The 25,094-nt window shown below is 43.7% G+C and overlaps 1 protein-coding gene and 1 long non-coding RNA gene across 7 annotated transcripts in view; both read right to left on the bottom strand.

The window, feature by feature from the left end:
• Step (cytohesin steppke) overlaps positions 1-25,094 on the bottom strand; it is a 76,995-nt gene that overhangs the window by 28,381 nt on the left and 23,520 nt on the right. The window lies entirely within an intron of this gene.
• Positions 732-25,090, bottom strand: LOC143212293 (uncharacterized). Its single transcript, XR_013009669.1, has 2 exons — positions 7,467-25,090; positions 732-7,295 (listed from the first exon to the last, which is right to left on the bottom strand). It is a non-coding gene; the product is annotated as an uncharacterized LOC143212293 (long non-coding RNA).

The following is a 25,094-nucleotide window of genomic DNA, read 5'->3' as shown; positions in this document are numbered from 1 at the left end:
TTTTGACTGCAATCTGTAGCGATGAGTAATTCATTTGTTCGCCGAATGAAAGATAAGCCACCGTCGATCTCCGCTGAGAGCGGAGGGAAAAGTCCAAACATCAAAAATACCACCACGACCGCTCCTCAACTTCCCATCGGTTAAAATGATTAATTATATTACTACATTTCATCCGGCTGAAAAGGTCAGACCGAAAATTAGTGAAAACCTTTTTCGAGGATGGAATCAACCGCGCAACATACCTCAGCCTTCCATACTTTCCGAATCGAAAAATTAATCGGGAATCTACTACATTTTCCCGGGGCGGAATGCAGCTTTTGCACAATGCAGCTTGTACAATCGAGTCCGTTGTGCATTTTCATCCTGTAAACTTTTAATATTCTCCAGGCCCTCAATATGTTGAAAAAGGCCATCGCCCACGCCCGGATCTAAAAAGCTGATACAGCGGAAAGCTTCCCGGGGTTTCTGAGTAATTCGAAAAATCCACACGAAGCGCAATCGGTCATTAAAAGCATCCCCCCGGCGTGTCCAACAACGGACGCGAGTTCCGATTCTTTTTCCGTCCAACTTTTCTGTTCCGTCGATCAGAATTCATTTGTCCGCAATCAACGCGGTCGGCGCTCGTTTTTTTACGGGATTCGTTATTAGATTCGATAATTCGCGACCAACAAAAGACGGGGGTAAGGCAGGGTTTTTCGCATAGGAACGATTAAATCGAGCCAGTGATTAAAAGCCTCGTTCTCGCTCATGTGGGTCAAGTGATCGCTGCTCGACGATCGATCCTGACCACGGAAAATTCCGAAATTCCGATCGAGGAATCCTCGCGTTACTTTCGAGCCGAGCGAATCCCTGAAAATGCTCGACGATCGATCCCAGATATTGGATTCGGCCCGACGACTTGTTCATCGATTTGTTTATTTTCATCTTTCCGGGTTGATCTCTTACTTGGTTTCATTTGACCCCGCCCGTTCTGCCGGCAAACACATCAACAAACCGGCAGCCTATTGATTGCAAATAGGTTAAGAACACACACCGACAAGCACCCGTCGAAGCTGAAAGCCCAGGTGAAAGAAGGAATGGAGGTTAAAAATCCTCGAGATGTTTCCCAGGGCTTGTAGAGCGGATTTCCCGGGGGCGAGAACAGGAACAGAGAAAGGAGGAGGCCCCGGATCCTTTTTCACGTTTTCCACGATACTTCTGGCCGGGGAAACAATGCGAGGCCCTCTTACATATTGTAATACGCCGCAATCGCAGGAACGAGTCTCGAGCCAGCAGCCTCAGGGAATTCGCATCGGTCGTTTCGCGGACTTTTTCTTGCTGTTGTTACCTCTGTCGGCCAGACAATGCCTGTTACCATCTACGCGCTGGGGAACGAGAGATCGTTTCCCCGGGACTTCGGGAACGAGTCAATCCATCGGAGCGCATTATATCGACTCGCCAAGCATTCGACTATTTTACGTCCGCTTGCGAGACGGAAACTGGAGACAGCGACGAACGACGAATCGAGTTTCACGCGTGACCTGGATCAGAACAACTGATGATAAATGGGAAGTAGCAGACGCGATGTTCCAGAGAGAGGGTGGCGTCTTGTTCGGGAGAAGACCCGGTCTACAATTCCGGTGTCTTGACATGTTTAGCCGAGTGCTTTCGGAGCTCTTTGAAGACCTCGATTTTTCTCAAAGACAGGTTGACAATCTAACGAAAGCTGTATAAACTGAATGAAGGTGCTGCGAGGTCTACCAAACCTGTATAAAGCTCATGAAGGTTCTGCAATGTCTTTCAAACCTGTCTAAAGCTCGTGAAGGTCCTGCGAGGTTTACCAATGCTGTATAAAGCTCATGAAGGTTCTACAATGTCTTCCAAACCTGTCTAAAGCTCGTGAAGGTTCTGCAAGGTCTACCAATGTCTTCCAAAGCTGTCTAAAGCTCGTGAAGCTTCTGCAAGGTCTACCAAAGCTGTATAAAGGTCACGAGTGTTGTGGAAGGTCTACCAAAGCTTTATAAAGCACACAAAGGTTCTGCATAGTCTGCCAAGGTGATCATGAACATAAACAAAAATGTACTGAAGCTATTCCAGGTTCAGAAGATTGCCAAAAAGCGGTCCAATCCGGGGAATGCGGCGTAAACTCGAGTCGCAGCATATCCCGGTGACCAATAATAACATGGTTTACCCTTATTTAAGCTAGCAAACTATAAATACCCTGTTCAAAGAGGTCCCGGAGGAATCTTTCTCCGCTATGCGTCCACTTGTTACCCTCTTTCCAGTTGACTCGGATCCAGAGCACGCACTCGAAGCCTCTGAAAAAGGACGGTCTCGGGCCGCGACGACTTTAACCGCCTATTTAGACCGCGTTACATAAGTCACGGCTAAAGATACATGCTCGAGATGACACTAAATTCTCCGGTGGAAACACCGGTGCTCGAGGTGGAGAGCCGAGGAGAAAGTCTCCGATCTATATATTCGCTGGAAAAAAACGAACGGGACGCTAGAATTAGGGCTCTGCTGCGCGACGATGCACACGAGCGTGGATCTCGAGATCGTTGGAGATCGAGATCCGTCCTCGAGGTTGGTAGCGCCTCGTGACATTCTACCCAGAATACCCAGAGAATTGGCACGAACGTTTTCGCAGGTTTGCTCGTGTTTGTCAGTGTTTTTACCTTTTACGCGACTCTCCTTACATTTTCACAAAAGAACCAGAAATTGATTTTAAAAATCTAGAATTGACTTCAGGAATGTAGTTTCTGCAGAAGCTGAAGAAGAAGACGAAGGGGAACACGAAGTGGAAGAAGACGTTTCCGGCCGATTAGCCACACGTCGCGATCGATGCTCGGTTATGCTTGTTCAGCCAGCTAAAGTGAAAAGATAGCAAGATACCGGTCAGAAACACGCGAGCATAAAGCTTCCGCGTTCCTGGATCCTCGATTGCGAATGTATATCCCTCGATCACGATCTCGTCCCTCGCACGCAGCTCGCACACACCGGTTATACTACTCCCCGTTGCTATAACCATGATTTTCCCAACGGCCAATCAAGTTTCCTTCATCGAGTCGTATTTTCCACGACTTCCTACATTCCCCGATTTAGGGAAATTGTTATCTTCCTCCTGTCCTCGTAATCATCGACTTGAAACGGCCTGATGAAGCCTGCGGTTCTACGGGTGCTGCATTCCGCCGATATGCGCCGGTTTCGCGGTGAAGCATCGATGAAAATGGCCCTGGCGCACAATTTTCTGTTTTCTCGCTCGGAAGTCTACGTTTTCGAAAGGTTTACAACAGCGGTGATAAGCTGATTAGTAATTGTATACCGCTCGCTAATGGATCCTCTTTGCTGCAAATTGTTTTGCGAGCTTCTGTGGATCCTGTGGAACGATGTTATGCTATTGAGTATGTGCATGGTTGTTGCAAGTGAAAAAATAAAGTGGATAAAGCACAATTTATAAATTGTTGCATTTATGACAAGAATGAGTAGGTGTAATTTAAAACGGTAAAATATTAGAAGAATTTAGAGACGCTGCTACATTCTCGTCAACCCATTAAACATATCAAGTCATCATTTTGCCGGTTTAGAATTCGTTCAAAAATCACAGGCCTTCGAAAACCTGACGAAAACGGGTATCAGTTACGAATTTTTATCTCAGGAACTGTTTGTCCGATTCAGCTACATTTTTTTTTGTTTTATTCAAAAAAGATCGGGCTGTTATAGAATAATTTTTCCAATAAATTTTTCTTTCACTCCAACTTGCAGCAAATAGGGTAAAACAATTTTAATTTGCACAAAGATTATAATCTTTTGGGAAGCATAACGGAGGTTCCAGTGGGAGAATCGAATTTTCCCTTGTTCCTAATTTTTGTAGAAGAATATGTACAACGAAGCGGCGCGGACTAATTACAATTATTACAAGAGTGACGGTATCCTCCGGCGAGATTATTACGCCGAAGCCAAACGGTGTTCCAGGAAGCTGATCGCATCATCCGATGTAGATCGTCTGGGATATCGGAGCCGCGGAAATTCTAACAATCCTGAACACGGTATCGGGTTGGGGATCGACCGCGGGAACAGGATATCGCGATAATTAAAAGAATCTCACCGCGAGGCAAAACCAACGAGAGAGGGGGAGTGTGCTCTCGAGGGAACGGGGCGAAGCACAAAGGTGGCTGGTTGAAAGTTGCCGCGCGTCTTTCAGTCGGTGTCCGCGAGCATAGTTAACGGCTCGATGTCGAAGGAAATGAGGGTTACAGTCGTTAAAAGTCCGTGGAATGCGGCGAGCCGACATTTCTGCTCCCCCTTTCGCCGTGATACCTTACGCTACCGCGCGCAATGTACTTTCATACTCTTGCTTGGAGTACCAGGCACCCACTCAGCACCGGGTAATAGTAATCGAAAAACACTGCCACCATCAGAGTTGGGCAAAAATTTTATTCAAATAATAATTTCGAATAAACTGGGTTTAAAACCCACTTTATTCGAAATTTTTATTTACATAACATTTTTGCCCAACCCTCACCACTATACCGTCACTCGAAAATTATAACTAGATCGCGGATGTTTATTTTCATTGTTAGTAGCATTTGTAGATCGAACATAAATAAAATTCGTACTAAATTCTGTCGAACTTCATACTCCAGCATTTTTTGAGAACTTTTACAATCAATAAATGCATAAAGATCCTCAGTCTAATTATAACTATTCGACCAATATTAAACTTCAAAAGCTCATAATGAAGAATAGAAAAATTGTGGTTCCTGTAATTGATGCTTTTGAGATACTCTGTGTCGAATAAATCGCGCACTACATCGAATTCTTACTTTCTGCGGCAACGCAGAATTTTTGAAGTGAAAACTTCTTTGATCAAAACTTCTCGAGCCAGTCTGATCCGTCACGCTCCAACGTGAAACGCAGCTCGGGTAACCTCGGGGGAGCCGAATTTAGCCGAGCGAGCGAGAAACAGACACATGTACAATCGTCATAGAAGTTCTCACTTCGGTCGTGCGATGAAATGCGCACAGTATTGGTCTGTTGAAATCAGAATATGGCTACTTTCGACTCACCCGGTGGATAAGCAGTAGCGCACACGTAACATCCGTGTAGCAGGCACAACAGGCAGTTACACCGAGGGAATGGGACGAGCATATCTGCCGTTGGACCTCGCTGACGGGGGATAATTAATCCCACGGCGGGGACAATAGGGGAAATTAATTAAAACCGAAGGGCTTGCAAAATATGCCCGCCACTCTCTCTCTCGACAGGGAAAAAAGTAACATGACTTCGCATCGATCGTCGCACCCCGTAGATCCGTTACGAGGGACGTCGATCCTCGCTTGTCAATTAGCCGGACGCGCGACCGACGAATCTGTCGATGACGGTGTCGATTTATCGCGCGCGTTCTCGATATTTTTCCAACACCGATTCCGTCTTGCATACAATTCTCCTTCGCTATTTCGCGACCTGTGAATATCAAATCGACGCGACTATTTTCGGACCAAAAGTTTCTTTGTGCGGAAACTCGTGACACCGGTTATTTTCCTCGAGAATTTCCCAGCGTTTTCTTTCGAGTGTCTCTTTTTTCTCTAGCTCATGAATATTTAATCGACCGCCGTCTTTGTCAGAAAAATATTCTCCGCGTCGTGTAAAATTTTGTCGCTCGATCTATAAATATTTACGAAATCGAAGCAATCTACTTAACGGCACCGAAAATGCAAAGTCAATGTTTACCGTATTTATCACTCTTTCGACCTTCTCGCGTCTCGTAGGTCCCCACATACAGGAGTTGATTTATGACCGTCGCGAACTGAATGGAGCGCAACATATGAACCGTGTACTGTTGAAAAGCATTAGAATATTAGTCGTTTCGCGTCACCTTTTCCACCCACGAATCGAAATATTGTTATACCAGATGAAAAAACGTGGTAAAAATGAGATTTCACGTCCGGATAAAGAGTGCTGTCACTCACACGCAAACACAAAAAGGTTTTCGCAGGATCAAACATCGACAGGAACGGATTAACGGCTTCCAGCCACCCAGGAGCGACAAGAATCAAGCCACTATAGCGAACGATACTTCGACGAGCGTTCTACGCCGCTTTTTCTATACTCGCTATTGTTATTTTATGCCTGGGATCGGCTGAATATTCATCGCGAGGTCGACACGCCGAGTCCAACTGGATAAACTTTCGAAAGTATACTGTATTTAAATGACCGCCGTTGATATTTTATACCGGCGATAGCTGAATATTCATTTTCGGGTCAACGTCGGGTCTAATTGGATAGACTCGTGGCTCAGCGGCGAACAAAAACCACTTTAGTTTGTTTAGACACTCATTGGCGGAGAGATTAAACAGCCAATATGTAATTAGGCTGCTCGATGTTTATGGTAATTGTCGTGTTCGTTTGTAAACAGAGCAGAATGTCTGTTTTCTGGCCCGTATAATGGAAGATCTGTTCATTTTCAATTTACGTTAACGTTGAAGAACAACTTTATAGGCCGGTTCAATATGCATCCGCTTTCCCAGACACGTCTCTTCAACTTCTCGCACTTCCGGGGTATGAGGGCTCGTGAAGCAGCCATGATCGCGAGTAGGCTAGCAAGAGTTGGCTGCTGTTTGACCCCCAGCTAATAACGAATCCCATTATTATGTTAATTCGGTCGATTCAACTATTCTTGCGAGGCGGGGCACGTTCTGTTGGTCCGCGTGCACCGACGATCGATATTAATATTTATACGATATTTGCGGGAAATATATCGGAGAGGCCACCGGCTTCGAGGGAGAGTGTGTGAGAGACGGATCTTCTCTGTCTCCGTGCATGGCCTTCTTTTCTATCCAATAATAGGCGAGCAACCGCGTTTATTTTCGAGACCGCGCGAGACCAGTCTGCCCGCCTTTCTGTGACTCGATGAGAATCTACCTGACTTGACACACTTCGCGGTGCACGGAATCGGGCTGAAAGTTCATCAGGGAAGAGACGACTACCCTCTTTCCCGGTCCCTTTGTATTTCTGGCTTCATCCATTAACGAGAGATATTCGGCCGCTATGCAGATTACGTTCCCCACCGGTATCTTGTCCCCGATAGACCGAGACCAGACTGCGAAACCGGCAGCTTTTAGGCTTTTATTTAGAGTATCCATTGGTGGACGTCTTCGGAAGGGACTACCGGGTCCTGGCGAGTGTTTGCAGAGGTTTGAAGAATTGTAGATCAAGCAGAAAAATTGTGAGATATTTTAGAACCGATCTAAAACTTGTAGTGGCCATGTAGAGTCTGCAAAAAAATTGTGGGACCTGTGAGAACGTTCTGCAACCTACCGAAAACTTGTGGAGGACTACTAAAACATTCTGAGACGTTTAGAGCCGATATAAAAATTCTAGGGGCCATGAAATCATTCGAGGATCAATGAATAAAATGTAGCGATTAAAAAAACAATTGTAGAGTCTGCAAAAAAATTGTGGAATCTGCGAGAACGTTCTGCAACCTACCAAAAACTTGTTAAGGACTACTAAAACATTCTGAGACGTTTTAGAGCCGATCTAAAAATTCTAGGGGTTATGAAATCATTCGAGGATCAATTAATAAAATATAGCGATTAAAAAAACAATTGTAGAGTCTGCAAAAAAATTGTGGGACCTGTAAGAACGTTCTGCAACCTACCAAAAACTTGTAGAGGCCTATCAGAAAGTTGTGAGAGCTTAAAAATGAATTTTGAAGACCCTGAATAATTATAGGTCTCGCGAATAAATTGTACAGGTTCGTGCAAAAATTATGGGGCCTATTAGAGCATTCTGGAACCTCCCGAAAAATTGTGAGAGCTCAAAAATGAATTTCGAGGACCCTGAATAATGGTAGGGTTCGCGAATAAGTTGTACAGCTTGACGCAAAACTTGTGGAGCACCCAGGAGAATATTCAAAGTTCGCGTTCTTGGAACTCTAAGCGCATTTCTAACAAGTGTCTATAAACGCGCATGGAGGTTTCTCTTTTCAGGTTTTCCTTTCCACAAGATCCTGTTCGGCGGCAGTTTTTCCGCTTCTCGGAAGAACAAACGTGCAGGATCGGGGCCGATCATGACGTCGGTGCGCGTTGTTGGCCGTTCACTACGACCTGCGTGCGTCACCGAAACTGGTTACACCGTCGATTTCATTCAACAAAACGGTTCGGGTCAGAGCGGAAAATAGAAAAAAATAAACAGAGGAAAGAGCCGTGGGCTGTTCCAAAAAAAAAAAAGCGAATTCGTCCTTTGCCTGGAGCGTGTTTGCGCGTACCCAAGCGGATCCGAGAGGCTGTAGCCTCTCCGAGCTTTCGTCCCATTTCTTTTTCTCTGTCCCGGGCGACCTACATCGCGTGTCTGAAACACGCACGACTATGTATACAGCTCCTCGTCGTCCTCCTCCGCTGGTTCAGCTCGTGGAAAGCAAAAGCAAGCGGCTATTTCTTTTCCCGTGGCCTTGCGCCGGCCTTGGACACTCGATTTGCTATGCAAAAAGATGAGCGCCGCCAAGCAGATCCGTCTGCAACCGCGCGAATACTCTCGGAACACTGTCTTGCTCTTACACGGATGGAGGATAATCAGTTTTGCAAGATGTGAAAGCGTCGGGACGACCGTTGACACCGTTGCATAAGAAAATTGGAATTCCTTTCAGGTTGATTGGTTTGCGGGAATTAGAAGATTATTAATAGTTTATTGCCAGACAGAGCGGATCTTCGTGCAAAGTAATAATTGTCTACATGAGTTGCTACAAACTAGAGTGAAATAGAAATTTTTTCTTTTAATATGACCGATGTAGTATAGCGTAATGAATGCAGAGATTTTTATATATAAAATAAAAATATTTCGCAAAGATTGTGGGTAGCAGCAGTTAAATAAAAATTCACTTCATCCCTTAATGGATTTTTTACATCGAGCACAACGTAACAATATTCTAAGATTTTTCTAATCTTTCACCGTTTTATATTTTACCCAAACAATTTCTTTTTTCTTTTTTTCTGGAGGTATATAAAAACGCAACAAAATTTTTGAAAATTTGACAAGATATAATTCTTACTAAATTAATTCACAATTACCAAAGTTTGGGCTCGATTCACTGCACCGTTTAAGAATTATAGCAACTTAAAGTTTGCACATTTTAACATGTCTTCTTATGGAGAATTTATAAAAAACTAGAAACTAGTTTGCCAATATATTGATGGATTTCGAATTTCTTGTACTTTAGTCTCCCATTGTACCTCCAGAACATCCTTAAACTCTGTATACTTAAATTCTGTTAATGTTTTCACTATTTTAAATACCACCTATTCAGTTTCGTCACAAATGCATAAAATCCGTTGTCTACTTGTTACTGTTAAAACTGAATCTTAACGAGTAGCTACCTGCTGTCAGCACCATAACCGAGCACCAATCAGCAGTACCACCGCTATCTATAATTAGTACAATTTAGAGCCACCATCAACAAGCGCCAAAAATAAACACTAACTCCAGCAGTATGTACTATGAGGAATTCGCGCGTGATTGCACAAGAACTCTCCCCCCACAAGAAGTTGCGTGTTTACGTTCACCTTATACGACTTTAGAGAAGAAAAGTCGCCTAACTGGCCATGTAACTTGCTACTGGTCGACGACCAGTTGCCCAGTGAAAGATCCAGAATATCCCATTCCAGGCGCCGCTCTATCTATCTCGTTAACATTATCGCCGTTTAATCTGCGCGGCGAACTGTCTCCTGCAAAATAAATTTCCCCTCGGGAACAGGAAACAATTAGAGCAGTCTCTCCGCGGATCGATCAGATAAAGATCGAGGGCCGAAGCTCGTTGGACACGAAACCACGCACGGATTTGCATCGGATCGACGGTTTTTTCTCTGCGTGACAGAAACACCAGACGGTGGCCATGTGCTGGCAGAACCTAACCCAGACGACCATCTCCTCGGAAACCATGCACGAAATCAGCAGGAATATTCCCTGTGTCCTTTTTTTCTTCTAAAGATTATTATTTGCGAATTGTTCACGGTATAAGGATGAGCCACGTCTCGTGATTAGTAGAGATTACTCTGTTAGTAGCAGTCCGATCGAATAGCAAATTTTTCGTCAACCCTTTCTTCATGATTTTTCAAGGTCACCTTCAATTTTTTTTTACGCCTATTTGTTGGAGGATTTCAAGGCGAATTCGGAAAGTATCATAACGTAATAAAAAATTGCTTATTTTGATAGGTGTCTCCGCAAAAAATTGAAGGTGATCTTGAAAATTTGTTATAATCGTGTGAGAACTTTTTTAAACCTATGCTCATGTTTGATGAAAACATTTTCGAACGGTCTGCTAATAACAGCTAGAGTAATCTCTACTCATCACGATTCGTGGGTCACCCTGTACACAGAAATGGTGAAAACAAAAATACATGTTACAACTTTGTGACTTATAAGTAGGCAGCGGATCTTTATGCAAAATAAAAATTTTCTTCGTGAATTACAACAAACTGAAGTGAGCTGGAAATGTATTTTCTTTCGTGGTATGTTTAATAGATTGAAAATAATACAACAGTCTTTTAAGATTCTTCTAATATTTTTACTGTTTTAAATTGCACTTATTCATCTTTGTCATAAATGCGCTGTCTACTTATAAGCTAGTCAGTCGCTTTATAGGTATATTGACGACTTGGAGTGAACTCAGTCTTGCACAGTAAGTTTGAGACAGGGAAAAAGAGAGGTTAGAGAAGAAACCCCGTTACGGATTCTGTGAAATTGTCCCTTTACACACGCTGCGACACTCTAGTGTCCCCACCGGTCCTTGAGAACCTGATTCACTTCCGTTCTGGGTCCTCCTCCAGGATTTTCTGGAAGTAACCAAGCAGATCGGGGAAAAAAGTTTCCTCGTCGCCTCATTACTCATGGAAAACAATAAAAGCAAGATTTATTCCGGATTTCTGCGGAGCTATTCATCTCCTCGGATCTCTGGCTACTTTATTACTCGGAATCACGCCACGAGGTTCCTCGCGAGCAACGCCGCGTGATTCGTGGTCGGAATAACTTTACATATCCCCGGTTGCGCTTCGTCGAGCACGGAGGATCGAAAAATCGGCTGGTTGGCGACGAGTTTCATATAAACGAAGCGTTCGTCGCCATAAACCAGCGACTAAAAATACAAGATAACTCCGAAGGGGGATTTCGAAAAAAAAAAGGAACGACCGAGAAAATGGGTAGAACCAGAGTCACCGAGAGGGACGACACGTTGTTTTCTACCGAGAAAATGACGGCTCGTTTCGCCAAGTGGACGTTATTATAATGGCCGGGAGCGGAGCACCGGCCTCGTCCCCTCTACCATGGCTGGCCTAACCGCCTCATGCACGTTCCAGTTCCTTTCTTCGCCAGGTATTCAGCGAACGGTCCCAGTAAAGTGACCTCTCAAGGCCGTCGGCCGAGCGAGAGGACGAGAACGACCACGAGAGCACGAGGGAATCTCTCTTTCTACTCTTCACGCTACTCCCCCCTTTCTCTTCGGCTTCGCCCTCCTCTTCCTTTCGCTTAGGTCACGAGCCTCCAGCGTTTCATCTAGCCGGGAAACTAACTTTGCGGACACGGCCGCTCGAAACCAAACGATTTTCACACGTGAACAAGACCGGAAAGAGCTCTTTGAGTTCCGTCGGCTTTCGGGAACGGAGAATTCGAAGAGAATGACGACATCGGTGATGTCTTTTAATGGGAACTCCAGCGATGATGGCAATTTTCTGCTGACGGCACTCATGGAATTATCAATCGGCTCCCTTCGTTCCGGGGAACAACTGTTTTTAAACATTCTGTCCGAACGTTCAACGCGATGATACCGACTTCCTATTTCACCTTGTTCTATCAGCTGCATAGAAAAATTTCCGTGCAGACGATTTTTATAAATACGAAGGAACGCAGGAAGGGAACGAGTGTTAAAAGCAGACACGAGTCGACCCGAGCTGTAAAATCAAACAACCAGGTGCAACTCTCGACGCGAGAGCACGGTTTAATCGTTCCCGGAACCATTTGTTTATTCACACTCGGACGGGAGCGCGTTGGCCATGATCACGCCGATAAAAGCAATCGCGTGTCGCCTCTTCCGTTTCCCGGTTCGCCGTAAAATCCGCCTCGACACCTATCCGACTCGACGTTTGATCAATTCGGGATACGAGTGAAACGATATCTCGCCGGAGACATTCCGTGTGACGTCTCTCGGAAAAGAGTGCGTGTCGAGAAGCACCCGGTAAATTGAAAAAAGAAAATTACGGCTAATGAAACGATCTAATAAACTATTGAGAATTCGACGGGGGGTGTATCGTGAGATTCCAACGGAGATCCAAGACCCGCCATTTTTACGCGAGGTGAGTTACCCGAAGTTAAATATAAGAGCCACGCGCGTCGCGTTTCATTGATGTGTTCCGGGCAGCTTGTAAACGAAAAACAGCGGGCGCGGAAGAGATCGGCGTTCGTTCATTGCCTGTCGATGAATCATTCGCTGAAATAGCACGTTGCGAATTCCAACGGCAGTATATCGCGCGCCTCTGACGCACCTTCCACATACCTGCCTACTCGCGTGATTATTTTTAAATCGTGCAACGATTGCGCGTTCCTTATCCCGTCTCCCGATTTTTGTCGGATTTTACTACGTCTCGCGCGCGCTCGTTTCATTCTTGGCAGACACCTCGTACATTCATCACTGGCCTGTCCAATGGGATCCTGACATTCTAACACAATAATCAGATTTCCGACAGTGGCAGAACAGCGAAGACACCGTTGTATTATTTGCTATTCACCATAATCCACAAAGAAAGAAATTGAAGAGTGAAATTTCGCCTAAGCCATCAACGACCCTACTTGACCGCTTAGGGCCAGTGAAGCGCGGTCACTGAGGATCATGCTAATAGCCCCGACCAATATTTACACACCTTGCACTAATCCCATTACAATCATTTGTCCCAACCACGCCCATTATCACCGCAAACCGAATCGCGGGAAAGGCACGCACCCTCTGAAGTGTCCTGTAGAGTCGACAACAAAGCCCGGTACCTGGCGATTATGGTTGTGCCCGGCGCCATGGTTTCGCAAGCGGCGCCGACGCTGGTCTCGCGAACCGGAATTCCAGGATCAGCTAGACGGACGACATTCGGACGCACATTCGTCGCAGCTGTCGTGAAATATTCCGCAACGTTCCCTGAACGCAATCCTCTGTGCTCTTTCCACCTTGATACGAGCCTGAAGAGCGTTATTGTACGCGAGGTAAACGCACGAAACGCTTGTCGTCGTATATGCAAGGCATACCGGGAAAAGGATATATTTTACAAGGGAGAGAGTATATGTGTGTGTGTGTGTGTGTGTGTGTGTATGTACACAGCTGCTCGAAAAGCGTCTGGGATCGCTCGATTGCACCCACCATGTCCCTATCGATGAGCCTCGCAGACTATAGTCGGTTATGGTTCACGGCTCCCGGGAGGATTATTTCTCGGTCAATACCGGGGACTCGTAAATCGACTCGGTTTAGCGAGAGTCTCGCGTCCTGCTGCGCGAACTAGTCGATTTTCAAGATTTCGATATTGTTATCCATCCCTTAATCCATCCGTCGTGTCAATTTCACACGGTTTTACCGAAATAAATTATACTAACAATTGTTGAATGATATCGGCGCTACGGTTCGATCGTTAAATACAAAAAATAACAAAAATTAACTAAGCAATTTTGCTAATTTTCAAATAATCGACGTTTCGGTCACTGATTTGGACCATTTTCAAGATTGAATTGAATTGCGTCTGTAAAAAAATAAAACAATTTCTATATAATAACTGTTAAGTATAATAATTACAGTATAATAATTATACTGTTCTGTTATTTGCAGGCGCTAGCAGGATAAACGACATTTGTAATTTAATCGTGCGCAAAACAATGCTTTTAGACTGAAGGATAATCCCCTTTTTAAGTCGCTAATCCCTCATTTCAGCGAACACATTACACTTTATCATTTTTTTTCTCGGTTGTTAATTGAGATATTAAGATGAAAAAAAGACGAAAATACTCGAATTTACCTTTCGCACGTCATACATTTTTTTCTCAATTGTGAGGAAATTATGAAGGGTAGACAAAATTTCAGAATTCGATGCTCGCCCATAATTCGAGCTCTACCGAATTCTACCTACTCAGCTCCGCAAGGTTCTACACCGCAGAATGTAGAATTACAGTTTCGGGCAAGATCGGCGATTTTAGCTGCGAGTTATGCAATTTCGCCGACCATAATTCGTTACCCGTTAAAAATCGATCCCCCGGGAATCGCAGGAACAATCGTCCGCGCCGCCAGACATTCTTTTTGTTTCCCGAATCATTCTGAACTACTCCAAAGGTAGGTAGTTACACTCCCAGGAAAAATGAGCCCGCCGAGACTACGCTAAAAAGGGGAACAATTCGCACGAAACAAAGAGTTATCAGTAATCAATAATTTCCTCTAACAGAAAGTTACAAATCGACCCATTTACACGCACACTACTATACACGTTGGACACCCAATCAGCGAAAGAATCCCCATTAACCGATATTTCTCTGGAGCACACTCGAATCAACGGATCAATCATCGTCGAGAGTAATTGTCGAGGGATCTAATTGCATAAAGAGTCGGTCAATGGTATCTCCCTCTTGTCAGGGGTTCTTCTTCTCTCATGGGGGAGTAATTAAATATTTATTAAATACTCTTCGACGTTAACACATTGATTTCTGGCTCGGTTGTTGGACGAATTCGCAATGAAGAAGTGGGGTCAAGGAACTGTAGTACGGATTTCGTTCCGTTAAAAGGAAGCCTTAAAGGTCCGAGTCATCGTCCGCTTCCGCAGACTTGCGCCGGTACATCATCGATGCGCCCGCTCTCCTTCTCTTTCGCCGATTCATAATTTCTGGAGCACGGCCAGTCCTACTCATATCTCTCCCCCCTCCCTCTCTCTTTCTCTCTGCCTGTCTTCTTTTGATAAAAGAATCTTCACCGGCATTAAGACGACTGGCAGCGAGCCAATTACGCGGCCGCGCGTCCTCGGCCTTGCTGGACAACCGGGAACATTAGCATCGGCGCGTCGGCGGCGCCCACGTCGCGAATCTCCTATGAAGATCTCGCGATTTCTACGCTAATTGGACTATCGATATTCCCGCGTTACAAGTGCGTTACAACTGAAGTACAACTGTGGTACAACTGTGGATGAATGTGTTGCGAGCGCGTTTGGACAGAAAACACGATGAGCAGCTTCTTCATGCTGTTAGATAGTCTTGAGTATTGTTATTGAGCGAGTACAATCGAAACTAGACTGCGAATTTTACCATTTATGACAAGAATGGGTGGGTGCAATTTAAAGCTGTGGACAGATGAAAAAAATTTAGGAATAGAAAGCAGAATTGAAAATCAATAAAGAGATTTTGATCTCGCTGCTGTTTCTTACGGTTGATGCAAACAATTTTTTCATTTTGCACAAACTACCGCAGTCTAATCGTAACATTTCTTTCAGATTCTACATGATCTTCCATCATGCACACATACAATTCTATTTTCCTGTACAACACGTGCACTTTCAGCAATTGATTTAGCACCGGACAAAGGAAACGGGGAAAAGTGAAACGGCATTGTTTCGAGAGAATGGGGTCGCGGTTTTTGGACGGTCCTATAGAATTCGCAGTCGGAATCGTCGGGTTACACCCTCGATTTCCGTCGTCGCGTACCGGTTCGTGGACAAATGGCCGCCGATACGCGGCATGCATGCCAAACGCGAATAGATCGATACCGTCTCTCTCTCCAGTGTAAACACACAATGCCAGGTTTATCGTTGGCCAGTGACACGTGTTCCGCTCGGGTAAACACATCTACGCGCACCTAGTTGTCCCTCTTGCTCTCTCTCGCGCTTACTTCTCTTCCTCCTCCCTCTTGCGATAGAAATACGATTTTCCCTTGGTCAAGCAGCCCACGTGTCTTCTCTTTGGAGTCCGTATTATCCCGGCGAGACGGCGTCGTCGGCCCTTCCCTCGGATACTATAGCGTATTTATACTGTGTTTGCTTGTGCCCCAAAGTTATGCTAATTGGAGGATCTGAGTCGCGACGCGATTAGCCATGCATTGTCTGGCTGTGCGCCGGCGTGGGTCGCGCTCTAGGATCGAGCTCTGGTTGTCACGAGGAAGTGCGTGAGGAAGAGTTCGTGAACGGTAGAAGGGAAGAGAGTATAGTGGAGAGACGCCTGAGAAATACTGGAGCGCTATAGTAATAGAGTTGGCAGATGAGAATGTGAAAAAGGCGAGAATAAGAACGTCAATAAAGAACGGAGAATTAGGGGAAGCGTGTAGAGTAGAGAATGTGAAAAAGTAGAAAGCACAAAAAGAAGTAAAAATGTATAACGCGCAGCAATAGCCAGGACATCATCTGGTGAATGCAGGAAAATAGAAGAGAGCGTGCAGAGAAGGTGAAAAAAAGCATGTAAAAATTGTATGAACGTGCAGCAATAGCCAGAATATTATCTGGTAGCCGTGTTCCAATAAATAAAGTTCCATTTCAGTACCCCGCAGAAGGCAGTAAAATGTTAATAGTCACGACTCCGACTGCAACTTGTAACTTTATTGTCCTTTGTTTTCGAGTAGCACCGCGACCGGCAGTAGCAATATTATTAGACGCGCTCGCAATTGTCGCACTGTACGCGCCATCCAGCCTTGAAGAACACGATCCAAGATTACTAAATCCGTCCGCCGCGCGTCTATTTATTTGCACGGCTTCTTCGATGCTTGTTGATTCGTTCGCCGACTTTGTACTCGATAGAGGAAGTTCCCTTTATGCACCTGCTGTTACGATTCCGATCGTGTTTCATTGTCAGTCATGATCATATTCTCTTTCGCTAAACCTTCGCGAAACAGACAAGTTGGAACGAACTGCAAACGAAGTCCTCTCTGTGCTACAATTTCGCGCACGATTGTCTACATTTTTCTAATTTGCAGATTTCCATAAATAATTATTCATACTTGTTAAATAGCCTCTATATTCACTGCTAACTCCATCATCAATTTGTTTCACCGACCAGTTAACTATTATTTCCTTATAAAATCACTTTTGGGTCCACAAGAGCAACTATCGGGACTCCAGCAGCACTTTACGGTCTCCCCATTGGTCCGCAACTACCCCCTCCACGATTTCCACGCTCGTTATTCGCCCTTAACGTAGCTACGCTCCTCCCACCGTCCCCAAGCCCCGCCCACCGTGAGTTAACTCGCTGTCACGTTCTCAGACGGTCCCCACAGTCTTCTCGTGCTTTGACCTCCCTATCCGTCGCGCCCTCGTCTCCCAAATTGATCTAATTACTTATCCCATTTCCCAGTCGTCGCGACGCTGGCTACCCGCCAGTGATATTCTTTTTTCTCTCCCTCGGTTGCGAAAAAGGAATAACCCAGATACAGTAGCAAAGGCGAAAGATGGGACCACCGAGCGGAAAGGGGTATCGTTTGAAATAAAACCTGCCTCCTTTGTTGCTCTCTCTCTCTCTCTCTCTCCTCTCCTCCTCCTCTTTTGCCTTTCGTTCACCGTCCGTTTGCAAGCCGCACAGTCGTGCGCAATAAAGCCTTCCAGGTCAAACCCCGAAACTTACCACCCCCGAAGCGGTCAGACTGTTTCCTGCCTACGGTCGCTGCCAAACAGAGACTTTCTGTCCAAGAATTCTCATTTCCATGTATAATCGCGGAACACGCTGGTCAGTTCACAAAGTCATTTCGTTTTCTCAAGGGAATATAAAAGCCCATTTTTTTTTCTATGATCCTTTGCGATTTCTCAAGCAACTTAAAGATATTTGAAATTAAATTTACACCGCATAAAAAATTAAGAAAAAATGAAAAATTGAAAAAAGCGAAAAAAATAGCGATCGTCCTGAAACAGCGCACAACTTCTTCTTTCGTGCACTGCATTTTCGCCCTTGCGGTAATAAAAATGCAAAATTACTTTCCGAACGACCTAAATGTTTCTAATCGAGAAAAAGGAAAATTCTAATTTTTTCCAGTCATCAAACGTATTTCAGCTCCATATTCCAATTTCCTCCGAGCCAGAATGTTGCAAAATGGCAGCGCAATTGGTCAACGAATAAGACAAGAAGAATCGATGGAAGTTGGTGAACCGTGCGCTTAACGCCCACGTGGATTGTTTTCAGCTAATGCCGAAGTTCGTAATGACTCACGCCGATAAGAACATGACGTTCCGTGCGGCCGGTTAATTGCCTTTGATGTTGAACCGGTTGTTCGTCACGACAATGACCCCGGTTCACCGGTGTCCAACGCTTACGTAACCGTCGTCGTTGACGGGTCCATGCTATCATCCGCCCGTAAACGAACAATCGTTGACGTCAAGCGGCCGATTAAGGACGAGCTAGTAAACAAATCAATCCGATACATACGTCGTCGACGTCCCGAATACCAGGTGGGATGATAGTCGATAAGATAGTCCCTGAGTTAGGTCTGATTCCGACACATTCACGACAGTGACGCGTCGCTGACGAAGCCTATTCATTCAGCGAGTCACCCGGTGTACACAGATTACCTTGTTCAGTAAGGAACATCAATCTGTTGAGAACTCTGTTCCATTGTTCCAGCGTTCCTCGGATTAGCGTGAGTCGGAGGGGTCGATCGGCGGCAGTAATACGGGGAGAGGGGTGCTGTGGAATTTGGCAATTTATTTTGGAGTTGAGAAGATAGGGATTTTCAACTTATCAACTCTTATCACTCGAGTGGTGACTTAGAGTGACTCACCACTAAAAATTGATGTACCATTATTCAAAATACTGTTTAGATTATTAAATATGTTGGGGTCTAATCATTTACTGATCATTGATTTTCGGTGTTGTATCAATTTCATAGAATAAATTCTAAATTTCATTTAGAATAGAATCATTACGAGTCGGAAGAAATGTTTAACTTTTGAGTGTAAAGGGTTAAACAGATTAAGAGAGAAAATAAATTTCTATTTCAATCCAGTTTCTTGCAATTCAAGTAGAAAATTTGTATCCTGCATAAAGATATTTTGCGGATCTTTAAACATTCTTGAATTGTTTAAATCTTTTACTGTTTTATATTTCGTCCAACCAATTTCTTCATAAATGCATGGAGATCCGCAGTCTAATAGTATGTATACGGGGTGTTTCCTACTTTTCCGGCAAGATTGTAGGAGCATGATCTACAAGTGAAAATACGAAAAAAATGTTATACATATGAAGTTTATTTATAAACGCTTTATTACAATATTATAGACAAATATTGAATGTAGCCTGAATAGGTGCGGAACAGATTTAAGCGTTAAAGCTGAATAATACGGAAGGGTCGATTGTGTTAAAAATGTTTGAATCATCATTTCAAAATGACCACCTTCTGCATTGATACAAACTTGACATCGTTTATAAACAAACTTCATATATCATTTTTTTTCGTATTTTCACTTGCAGATCATGCTCCTACAATCTTGCCGGAAAAGTAGGAAACACCCTGTACAATACGATATAATAATTGCTGAGGTGAATCGGAGAAATTTTCTCCTTTACCAAAATTGTCTACCGAATTGTTTATGTTTAAAAAAACATACTGTCATTTCCAGGTCCAGAATCAAGGCTAGAAAGCGCGACTTTCGCTGCGACAGTTAATATTCCGGAAAGATGACTATGTAGAAACGTTTGTATTCAGTCTAGACTCGCCGCGATTCGTCCGGAAACGTAATTTATGTAAAAGCGGGTACGTGCAGAGTCCAGCCGAGTCTCGGAAACCGATCGACACACTTTTCCCGTTGGACGATTTACAAGCTGGCCGGGGAGGATTCGACACATCACGCACCACAGATAAACGAGACGGTTCCATCGATTCCGGGACTCGTCAACGCGCGAAAACGCGGGAAAAAATAACTCCTTTCAAAACCGTCATCTATTCGGATCGCTGTCCGGTCTGTCGGCGATCCATTAACCCAAAAATACTGCGACTAATATCGCCGAAGGTGCACTATCACGGAGAACACGTAACATGGATTACGTTACATAATCTGGAAACGCGAATCTAGATTGAGTCACCCTTTAGAACTTTCGAGAAAATTGTTATTGCAGCTTTAAAAACTTCGAGTACATGTTACTTAACTTTGAACTGCTCGCACATACTATTTACGATTTTAAAACTTTGTATAAAAATTTATTTATGTAGGAGTCGTATAAAGTTTCATGTTACCAGTTATGTGGAAAGTGAAATGCGAGCAACTGAAAAATTCTTAATATTACCACTCAAAGTGGTAATAGTCGAGATGCGCGTTTAGTGGGCGTTGCTATCGGGCGCCAGGCAGTGGTGGGGGCTGCTACGGGGGCCAAGGAGAACCGTTCCACTCCCGTTAGCGAACTTCTCGACACCGCACAGTACAAGTCAAAAGTCAAACCGGTTAGCGGATCGTCTGAGAGTCAAGTGAACAAGTTGGCTGTTAATCTGATACTGACAACCAGAAACGCGGTCATTCCGGTGTCAATTTAGGATCGATCAATTAGGAACGTGGCAGCTTCCGCGTGGCATAATCGCAGTTAAGGTCCTCTACTGCGGCATTTCGAGCAAGGTCGCCGAAAGATTTCTGAAACGCGTGAGCCACGTGCACGCGATCGTGTTGTCGTAAAAATTGATAGTCCCCAGCTAGAATGCCATATGTCGTTGATATATTATACTATACTACGCACGACCCCTTGGCGTGCTCCGAACACGACTCGATCACGAGTAAACGCTAATCGAAGCAAAAAGAACTTTGGTTCAAACTACAAAATGGTAATTGACTAGTTAAGTTCGACGTGTGTGACCCTCTTGACGCCATATTGTTTCGAAACCGTCCATCAAGGACGACACCGAATTCTCATTTGACTCGGAATAATGCGACTTCTTTGCGGATGTTTATGCAAATCAGCTTTCGGAAGTTTATCGCGCATGTTTCGTCCAATTTCATTGGATTTTATCGACTCGGAATGAGACGATTGTAAACATGATGAAATCGTTTATTTTTCAATGCAGCCGTGTTTCATCATTCGGGGTTGATATCTAGTCGAACGGTCTCGTTAGTTGCGCAACGTTTTAAGCGAAAAGCCCGAGATTTCCAATTAATTCGAAGAAAATTTGTCGAGCAAACAGAGGCATCGCTTTGCACAGATTCCGCGTAACGCGGATCAATTATCGTCGCGTACGCGTCATCCACCTCGTCGACGATCCACGTAATTGATCCACGGGATCCCGTCCTTGTGGACCTAATTACGTGGGAATGACGCTTGCTCTAATCGCCGGGAAATATCCGGCACACGCGAATCAAACGACGACCGTAGGCTAATTGGCTGAGAAACCGGAGCACGAAAATTGTTAATTGGCTGCGAAAAAGAAACACGATCGAAAAATACTAATGGCGCCGACTTGTATCATTCGACAGTCATTCAACAAAAATTCAAACTTTCTTCTGAATGTATTTTAGAGGGCTAATTTCCTCTCCTAAGCCAATCCCTCAGCCCCATGCAGCAAAAATTCCACACAGATCCTTTCTCCGTTGGCCAAACGCGATCTTCAGAATTCGCGACGTCGCGAGATGGTATTTTACGTGTCGGGCCACGAGAAAACTGTCTGGATGCCGTCGCGAACGATACGAGCGTGAATGATATTCGTGTATTCCACTCGGGTTAATCCATTCAGCTGCCCGTTGAATAACTTCTTTCAAAATAGCGGAAGACGGTGCTACCGGGCCGAGTTATTCGAGAAAATCTTTTCTGCGCCATTCACCGGGTTCGTTAGACTGTGGTCATAACAGTCATTGTACAGACAACTGTTCGTTACCCGTGAACTTTATTGTTCCGCTGACCCTTTCAAGTTTGGGATGGAAAACCGAATATTGGAGGACGCGCAGAATTCATGAAATACTGAACTCCCTTTTTAACCCTTTGCACTCGGAGCTATTTTAACTCGAAAATGAAACATCTCTTCCAACTTGGAATATTTCCATTCCCTCCGATCTTGAAAATTTTATGGATATGAAATTGGTATACAATTAGGTTGGCAACTAAGTTCGCGACCTCCACATTTTCTCAAAGAAAGTCATTTATATACACTCAGTAAAATAAGTCTCCGTACACCCTTTAAGACAGAATCACTCTTTTATAATTATGCCAAATGCCTGATGTTTTGTAAGCAATCGCGATTGGTACAATTATAAAAAGGTTATTCTGTTTTAAAGGGTGTACGGAGACTTATTTTACCGAGTGTATGTATTTTTGAGCACGAGTATTTTATATCAAATTAATCGCAAAATTCAGAGCTTCCTAATGATATACAGTTCAAGAGAAATGGTCACTGAATGAGGCTATAATGATACAATAAAAGAAATACGAAACAGAAGGTCGCGAATTTAGTTGCCAACCTAATATGTAATACCTCATACAATAGCCAAATGTTTAGTAATTGATTAGATACCGACATATTTAATAATGTAAACAATATTTTCCATAATGGTTCAGCAATTATTAGTGACACCTCAGAGTTAAAACTATATTGCTCTTTTCGTTAGCTACTCCAACCCATTCGCATCATTGCAGAACAATTAACATCTGTTAAGAGAAAGAGTATGAAGTTCTTCATCACTCGTTCAAATTTTTCTGCAAACGTACTTTCGAACGCCCGCGTATTTATAGAGAACGACTCCATTTCTGTAAACTCCGGTGCACGCCGGAAGCCCTATATCCCGCTAATTAAATGAAATAAAATTACAGAATGAAAACAAGCTTCGGGGCAGGCTCCAACCGTGCTAACTACCTAGAAATAAATTTGGCTGGCCGGCCAAGTTTGGAGCGCCACCGGCGATCCCCTATTTCACACCGTTCCCCTACCGGTTTAATACGGCCGGCGATTTATTTACGAATCGCCTGTTGGCTCCTTTTCAATAACCGATCGTGTCCCGATCGCCGCTCGACCAATGCCCGTACACTGTTCGCACAGTATTCCAGGATCGCCGGAAACTGCCGCGGATTAATAACCTCGCGATCGAACCCGCGGTTTCCATTGTGTGCACGGTCATTCACATTCCCCACTCATGTTTTCGATCGTTAAATCATTTTCAGCGATTATCCAAACTGCTCCATAAAAATGTTGCTCACAATTCGACTGCGGATGTTCATGTAATTTGCAATTCTTGTTGACGAATTTTCAGAGAGAAACTCGAATCAAATAGAATCTTATATTCCGTGGTAGTAGCCTTTTTAGATCCGAGATTAATTAAAATCGTACTCAATTCTGTCGTATTTTATATCCTAGTATTTTTTTGAAAATTTTCGAAAGCCACGATTCATTGTCCAAATGAATTTCAGCTTCGTTTATCAATCTTTCTAAACATATTTTCCACGGTGTTTTTTTTTCATCGTGCAGTGATTTGAATAATCGAATAACGAGTTTGGCGTGCCGGGTCTAAATTGACCCGGTCATCGCCGTACGCTTCATCGAAGTTATGAACATAGAACTAGCGTTTTGTTTTAAAAATATTAAAATTATATATGTGTTTTCGGAGAAATTTTGTAGCGAACTTCTCAATTGATGTACACATTTAAACAAAACTGATAGGAAATCTAAATAAATGCAATTTTGTCGTTATTTCAGTGTTAAACAAAATTGGTTACTCATGTACAGTCTATAAAATTGACAAATGAAAGACACGCGCTGTAATTGATGAAAGGAGCAATCTTTTGCTGTCGCACCCCTAAGTTTCACAGGTGATATCACGTGCATCTCTCGTGACTAGGCGTCGTGGTAATTCCAACGATAAAAACTAGTAATAAGCTAGTATTTGCGTGGAATGTTAACGGGAAGTGTACCCTCGAAATGTCGAAAGGGAGCGAAAGAGAGAGAAGAACATCGTGGGGAAGTTAGCTACGCAATATTGCGTCGCGGTATGCGTATCATCTAGACAGAAGTTGAACCGTTAAAAATAGCAGCGACGAGTTTTTAACGGTCGATTATCGCAGGCGCGAATTGCGCGAGAAAAACAAGCGTCCCGGCATCCGGGGATGTGGTAATTGAACCTCGCTCGGGAACATTATCCGTCCGAGTTGCGGCTGTTTGCGTTTTGTTTGCACAACTAAGCTGAGGTGTTGATTTAATAGACGGCAATCGGTAATGAACGATTTCCTATCGATTACCAACAGCGATACCTAACAACTACCTTTAACAGTCTTCCTGTACGAATGACAACGGTAAATTGGTTTATCGTAATGGCGCCAAATTCAAAGATAATGAATAAAAAAGTTACTGCGGAGAATTGAGAGAATAATGTCGGGAATATACAGTCGGATGAAAAGTGGAGTTCTCGAACGTTTCTGACTTATGCATTTATCATCTGTGCATGGGAAAGTAGCACATTGTACTGCATCTATTATTAGATTCGTTAGTTCATTACTATATTCAACCTATACATTCTCGAATTCAGTCGATACCACAAAGTTACCCCGCGTATCTTTCGATAAAATCGCTTTCGGTCCGTTCGGAAAATGGAAAACAGATGTGCGTCAATATTATCAATTAAATCTCTGTGCGCTGCTAAAATGTGAACCGTGTGAACAAAATGTAAACAACAAAATTTGTATATATAAGTATATGTGTGAAACTCTGCTGATTTTTAAAAGATAAGTATACAATACTTAAAAAATTCGAAATTTGCCATTCGTCATCTTTCTATTTCCGTTTCTATGGGGTGCATTTGCATTACCGATCAAATGACCGTTTCCAGATTCTACAATTATTGAATTTAAGTAGACATAATAATAACAAACGCACAGAATCCAAATAAATACGATTGTGTCAGAAAAGTTCTTTTGACCAGATTTGAGAAATTAGCGTAACAAAATCTGCGGGAAATGACGTATAGCACGTCAAGAAAACAATCTATCTATCAAATTCGGCAAGTTGAACACAGATTTTGGAGGTTACAAAACGTTCGTACCGTAACCTGTCTATTTTTCCCGTATTCCGCGATATTTCAGCTTCAATTAACAAAAAAATCATTTTGACAAGAACATTGATGACTCTGTGTCCACACAGTGCGTGTTCGAGTAAGCAAAGTTTGAGATAGATGGTTGAACGA

The sequence above is a fragment of the Lasioglossum baleicum genome, chromosome 9, assembly GCF_051020765.1.
Source record: "Lasioglossum baleicum chromosome 9, iyLasBale1, whole genome shotgun sequence".
Taxonomy (NCBI): domain Eukaryota; kingdom Metazoa; phylum Arthropoda; class Insecta; order Hymenoptera; family Halictidae; genus Lasioglossum; species Lasioglossum baleicum.
The sequence above is the reverse complement of the archived record's forward strand: the minus strand, read 5'-3'. Positions and strand labels throughout refer to the sequence as shown.